The following is a 7,153-nucleotide window of genomic DNA, read 5'->3' on the forward strand; positions in this document are numbered from 1 at the left end:
TGTTTAACCAAGTTACACGTGGAGACAAGGAGGTCAAGCTTTTGTCGATTTTGTTCAACCCTTTTTGCTCTAAATTGCTGGGGCTCTATCTTGATATTGCACATGTAGGTCCACATCATCCCACCAACTGCCACTACTTGTTAACCTACGTGTCAATAAGATTGACTGGGTTTTTTTTCCTTTTTAATTAGAAAAATGATAAAGAACGAAAGTTCGTTATGATATTCGATTGGGTAGTATTAGTATTTCCAAAATAGTGAGTTGTAGTCTAGTGCAATGTAGAAGATGCAGGGCAAGTAAAATTCTCAATGAAAGTGAAGAATGATCATCGCAGTAAATTTTCCAATATGAATTATTTCATATATACTTCACATTAAAATTCTCAATGTTCGAGACAGAGGAATAGACGGAAGTGTTTAAGTTTTGTCACGCCATGTAACTGTCTGTGAGAAATGCAAATTTTACCCCTTTGAGACGTTCTGTTAAGCAGTGTCTATATTTTGTTTTCTTTCACTTTTTATCTCTGCCCGAACTGAATGTCTGAATTAAGGTAAACTTCTCAGTTGTTCTTTGAAAAGTCGATCGTGTAGAGTAGCTTGCTGTTACTGTAAATTTAAATTAAAACCATTGGAGAAAACACGAGGCGAGTTACTGAAGCCATTTTGATGTAAATTCAAGGTTGCAGCGACCTATCGCAGACAGCCGAGTTTAATCAGTTGCCATATATCAAACCATTGTTTTATACGCGCGTGCGTATCCAACAATTACAATTCTTTCGTTCTCGGAGACGTTATTGAAACGTATTTAAGGAATTTAACGGACTGGAGACGTTCTTAGATTATAGACTTGTTATGGACGAGTGGTTTACTGCTTACACACGAGCACAGAGTAGTAGCTGTATCTCCCACAAGTTAGCGGAGGTTGTGTTTTACAACAAATAAATAGTCTGTGCTTCTTCAGAATGTGTAGTCACGCTAGTTGTTAAGCGGAGGATATACCACCGGTCTATCAACTAGCGTGACTCGGCAGTGTACCCCGCCACTGCCGTCAGTCTTTTTTCCAGTACTGCTTGGTTATTTTTAGTATTGGTGTAACCATGTTTACATGAAACAAGGTAGTTTAAGGAAACTAGGACGGCAATGACGGCGACGACATTTTCTGATCAATAACTGAATTTAAAAATCGGTTTAGTGACAGCGTGCGAGTGTGTGTTCTGTGGCTAACTGTTGTTTTAAGTTAAGTTTAATAATACTTTGTCATGCTACATAGTATAAGTAAATAAATCACAGAAATTACAAAAAGTACATGACTGGAGAATAATTGGGGGAAACTAAATTCCCATATAAAGAATATTCTCCGATATTAAACATTCTAAAAAATTAAGAAATAAAATTTAAAATTTAAGTGCGACCCAAAACTAGCCTAATTAAATTGCACACTAATATTGACAAAACTAGCCTAATTAAATTGCATAGTAAAATTGACACTAAAAAATTATGAAATAAGATTTAAATACGGCCCAAAGTTAACATAATTAAATTGCATACATGTCACTCACGAGTTACACCTGATTCAAAATTGACACAAATGATCTAATAGACCTTTCCCGCATTCCACGTCAGTGCGTACGAACAAAAGCACCAGAGCGAGGTTGGAGTGGACATTTTCATACATTTGCTGTATTTTTGTCCACCCTGACCTCGACTCGGTGCCATTGTTTGCTGGAATGCGGAAAAGGTCTATAGATAGGATTTAAAGCTGCTTAATGAAGGTGCATGCATAATGTTCGATGGAATATCATTACAGTCAGTTATGTAGCGATTAAAAAATGAATATTTAAAGTAATTTGTTAAATATGAATATTTAAGTAATTTTGTAAATATTCTTTGTACTGTAGCAGTAATAGAGAATAATATCGATTGGTGCAGGATTTATATGATAGTCACTGGTAGATCTAGGATAGTGGGCCAGTCTTTCCCCTTTTCCCTTTTTGGTTGAACATATAAGATCAAAATCGATGTGAAATCGGGAACCGTCATACACCACTTTAAAATTGTTTTCATTCGTTCTTGTTAATCTGCATCTCTTTATCTATTCTTTTGTTTCGCCAATGATAAAAAAAAACCCCTGTAAATGATGCAGGTCGCTCCTCAGTACCTTTTGGAGCGATGCATACCCTTATTACAACTAAGCTGATCCACAGAGCCAATAACTAAAACCAACGAATCAGATTTGCTTGTTCATTATTTTTCAAGTACATCATTGGACCGACCCCGACCCGAAAGAACCCGTGCAACCACTCTCAAAAGGGGTTTTTTTTTTTTTTTTTTGTAGTTTTGTGGCTGTCTTTTGTTAAAGAATTAACTTACACGTAACTGATTCTTCCAACCATCTTTTCCTTCTTGTTTTGAAAATGTTTTATTCAGAATGGCGCGCTTGAAGTTTACGTCTCGCGGGAATTTGGCAAATCATTTTCATTCCCGTAATAAATCTCTTCTTAACCAGGCTTGCTCCAGACAGTACTGGGAGAGTATTGGTCGTTGGTCTTTTTATATACTGAGTTCGTGGCATTTTCAGTCTCGGTTTGAACTCTTGAATATTCAGTATTCTCTCAGGGTGGAGGCCCTATAGTTTTGTTACCTATTCACGAAGTATAATTTCATTAATAAGTATGGGTTATTGACCAAGTGTGAGGTCAGGATGGCTGGATATTGAGTTCTTTTTTTGTGCGTTTATGGACCGAGACGGAGTCGAGGTCCATAAACTCGCAAAAAAAGAACGAGGCCAATATCCAGCCATCTTGACCGAACAAGCTTGGTCAATAAAGGTTTTATTATATGGCTTTCGGGGAAATTTTTCTTGCGGGACGCGGCGGGTAGTCGCGAGCGGGCAAGATAGCTCCATCTTGCCCGCTCGGGTAGCCAATCACAGCGGAGGATTTGATTCATCTTGCCCGCTCACGGAGCTAGCCATATAATAAGTATTGTTACGAAATGCTTTGTTTTGTTATAGGTTTGATTCCATGTAAGAAGAGTGCAGTCGTGGGTGAATTGCTGATCCTCTTAAAGCGTCTTATCATACATTGTGTGAAAGTTACGGACGGATCCATTCATGTGACTTGCAGTAACAGGTTAGATAGCTATAATTTCAGGAATCATTAGTCAATCTATTACCAATACCTTGGTACGAGGCAGGGCTTTTGACTATTTTAGTCTGGAAAGGATAGGAAGTAAAGAATACAGATACTTTGTTCTGAGCTGGTTTGTCGGCATTCAGAAGGGAAAGGTTTCTGTTACAGAATACGCGTTCTTAGCCGCGAGTAACGTTGAAATTTTGGCACACCTCGCTTATTTTCACCTCCTTCAGTTGTTGGTATTTAAACATAGCAGTTTCTAGTCGCACTGAATAAACCTTTTCTTTTAATACTTTATCGCAATATATTTTGTAAGATGACTGACAATGATTTCAGCAGTATTGAACACTTCTACTTTGATGGATCCATACGTCCTCTCCTTTGGCATTTTATACTGATTGATTTAGTATTAGCTGAGAAACATTGAAAGAAGTGGTGCAAAGTTGTGGAAAGTACTAGACGCTAGCCACCTAAAGAAGAAACTAGTCGTCCAAAGGCGTCCTACTGTAACCCAACTTTTTGGCCAGTCTTCCTTGCAATATCCCTCTTATTCAATGAAACCTGATCGATAACTTTTGTCTGTTTCAGGTTTGACAGACGTCATTCAATTCTGAGAGATATCGTCAGGATCTCAACGCAGATTGTGAAAGTAGATTATCTCTTGTAATAATAGGTTAGATAGTTTTCAAACGAAGACGTTTCAATACAACAAGCTATCTATTATTGTTTAAAATGATTTTTTCGGCAAATCCGCGGGGTTTTTTTATCGTTTTCACTCATCACTAGCACTTGTGTAAGATAAAATTGTTACACTAGTTCTTTACTGTTTGAATTTTTTTAAAAAACTGAAATTATTCCAAGAGAAATATATGTTATTAGATGTTTTGGTGTGCAGTATCGCTGCATATTTTTACGAGTTGTACCGTATTTTGACGAGCCCGCAGGGCTCGTCAAAATACAAACAACGAGTAAAAATATAAAGCGATACTACACACCAAAACATCTGATAAGAGACTTATTATCCAACCGCCTTATTCAATAAATTTATCAATGAAAAGAGGGAGAGTGTGACAGGTTTGCGTGCGCGTGCCAACCTGTACCGCAATCAGGGTTTCTACTGTACAAATGACTATACAATATCGCTGTATAATTGTACTGTTATTTGGACGGTATGCGCTGCAGTTGGATAATAAAAGCGTTTATTTAACTTGCTGGAAGACAGTATTCTTTTTTCGGCATGATCCAGTATGAAGGTGGTTCTTGATTGCGTGTACATAAGATAATTGGAGCGAATACTAAAAAAAAAAAAAATTAATAAAACTTTCCCTTATTTCTTCTGTAGAATTACACTGAATCGTTACTAGAACGAGTGATTTTTCAAAACCTGCGAAAGAAAATATGCCACAAGTACGTGTATTCTGGATCTCTTATGTAGCTGTCAAAGGCAAACAACGATTTGGAGCGAGAAATGATATAAGGCCATACCCTTTTTTTCTCTGTTTAGCGTCGTCCGACCGACCCAGATTTTCGCGTTTTCAAAAAAAAAAAAAAAGTTACACAGAGGGCAATGAAGGCAATGACCCACATTTTTCAAAAAATCGTCACTTTAATCTGAAACATAAGCAATTTTTTGCGTTACAGATTTTTAGTTTTTCCCTGTTCTCGTTTGATTTTAACGACGTCGACTTTTTCCTTCCTTCACTGCCGCGATGTTGACTTTGTAACCACACCTTGTTGTTTCCAGGCTCCACGGATATTATGCTGAGGTACCGGGCCTCCTAGCTCCAGACTCCTCTTCCAATTTTATTTTTGTTGTTTTTTTCCTTTTCCGACCGACCGACCCAAAATCAGAAAACGCATTCGACAATAAACAAAAAAAAGGGGGGATGGCCTATTTATCTAGGATCTCATGCATGTCACAGGTTTTGTAGCATCACTCTATCTTGTCCGTGTAGCGTTAACACGCACTCTAGTTCAACAGCTGAAGCAAAAAGCAATCAAGTGTTGTTCAGTCAAAGAACAAATGCATATTCACATGGATAATGTACTCAACAGGGTGGTAGTTTTTAGAGCAAAAGTCATGGAAACTTCGTCAACTAATCAAGCTTCCTAAACTAAGCAAGCTCTTACTTCATTCCCGTTGTCTTTGTAGTAAAGCGATGGTTATGTTCGCTGAAACTAGTTTATGTGTAAATATTCAATTGATCTGTGTACGTTTCAAATATTGCAAAATAAACGACCTTATTACTTAACAGAGTTATCGTTCCAATTTACTTAGACGATAAATTCGTTCAGAAGCCCCTAAAAATACAGCCGTGAAAGTGGTATGGAATGGTTGTCTTGCTTTAGGACCCCATCGAAATACAATGGCCAATTCCCTCTATGAGATATGCCTGCAGGGAATTATGATAGCTGGATTCATCATCTTGGATTGGATATTTGTTTGATAAACAAAGGGTCGGAGGTCGAAGCTCATTACAAGATTAAAATGTAATGAAAAGCCCAAATGTAGTTTAACAGCTATGTTCTAACGTGGTCTGACCTCGTGATAGTGTTTGTTTTTCAACTCGGTCTACCAATGGACATGGAAAAAAGCGGGTTGGTTTTGGGCTAAAAATAGCTGTAAAACCACATCTGGGCTTTTTAGATAGTGAGATAAATCGCTTTATTTAAGTGTCAAAGTCTTCAGCACTACTATGCTAATTGAGGACACTGAAATGAGCAAAAAAATTTTGTAAATTGAACAGAAACTTTTTGAAAATCCCAACTGGCGGGAGACTGACCAGTTGGCTATTTACAAAGCGTGGAGGAGTTGAATCTGGGACCACCAAACACAAATCCATCCAATGGCTGGGAGAAGGATTTGAACCCGGGACCTCCGGATTACAAATCCAGCACCCTAACCACTAGGCCACGCTGCCTTCACTAAATCTTGTATTGTAAGGAACTTCGTCCTCCGATCCTTCGTCAATAATAATAATCATAAAAAAATCAACTTCCACCATCTTGATTAGATATAAATTAGTGTTATTTTTAGTGACCTCAACCTCTAAATTTTGCTTTTTTTTTCGAGTAATTAACCCTTTTCCCCTCCCCATCGTTTACGGAACTCTTCTTTGTGAGCTGAAGACAGGTAATAGTCCAATTTCGATATATTAAAATTCAGCCTAAAACAATAGACCTCAGCACGAGGCTCCGCAGAATAAACTCCACAAATTCTGTAGTTATTCCCCCGAGCCTCCTGCTGAGGCGTATTGTTTAATATATCGAAATTGGTCTATTGCCATGCCAAAGGTATGGTTTTAGAACTGATTTGGATTGTTTGGTCTGACATAGGGTTTAGAGTTCGCCTTTTTTGGCTGAAATAAGGTATGATTTTCAGTGGGCGCCGAGTTGCGTCAAGACTGGACAAAAAAAATAAGAGAAAAAGTATGAATAAGTTCACCCCATCTCGTTCACTCAACTGGAGTGCGTAATGGACTCCAGACAATGTCTTTTTCTCTTTATTTTTACAATGGCGAGTTAATCGTCCGAACAAAAAAATCTGCGATAGAAGAAAAGTTATAAAGTTATGGAAAAAAAACTATACTAAATCCGACATTTCGACGTTAGCTCAATACAGGTCTTGTACAACCCGCCATTGAAATGGTAGGGGTTCGAAATAACCGAGTTTCAGCAGTGCTATTTTAATAAAATGCGCCTATTTGTTGAAAGGGTGAGAGGGAGCCTTGTGTTCTGAAACAGCTGGAGGTCCAGCGCGAAGTGCCGATGAGGCCATCCCCTTATTTTTCGTTTAGCGTTGAATGCGTTTCCTGATATTGGGTCGGTCTGTCGGATTGAAGAAAAAAAACCTAGAAAAAAAGAACCCAAAATCAATATGACGGAAAAGTTGGTTGATGTTATTGTAAAATTAAGACAACGCGGGACTAATTTTAGACAACTGTTTTTCTCTATGCTGTTACTTTGCTCGTTTATCGGACTAAAAGAATTATTTAAAGTGAAAAATGGTTGAACTACGTC

General features: G+C 37.9%; 1 long non-coding RNA gene across 4 annotated transcripts in view; it reads left to right on the plus strand.

The window, feature by feature from the left end:
* LOC145497277 (uncharacterized) overlaps positions 1 to 6,512 on the plus strand; it is a 42,285-nt gene extending 35,773 nt beyond the window's left edge. For 3 of the 4 annotated variants that reach the window (XR_014050672.1, XR_014050675.1, XR_014050676.1), the window contains one exon: positions 3,013 to 6,512. This is a non-coding gene — a long non-coding RNA (uncharacterized LOC145497277). The remainder of the gene's footprint in view (positions 1 to 3,012) is intronic. The other variant, XR_014050673.1, reaches the window with a different exon arrangement.
* Positions 6,513 to 7,153: the final 641 nt, after the last annotated feature.

Source organism: Orbicella franksi, chromosome 1 (genome assembly GCF_964199315.1).
Source record: "Orbicella franksi chromosome 1, jaOrbFran1.1, whole genome shotgun sequence".
NCBI classification, from domain to species: Eukaryota; Metazoa; Cnidaria; class Anthozoa; order Scleractinia; family Merulinidae; genus Orbicella; species Orbicella franksi.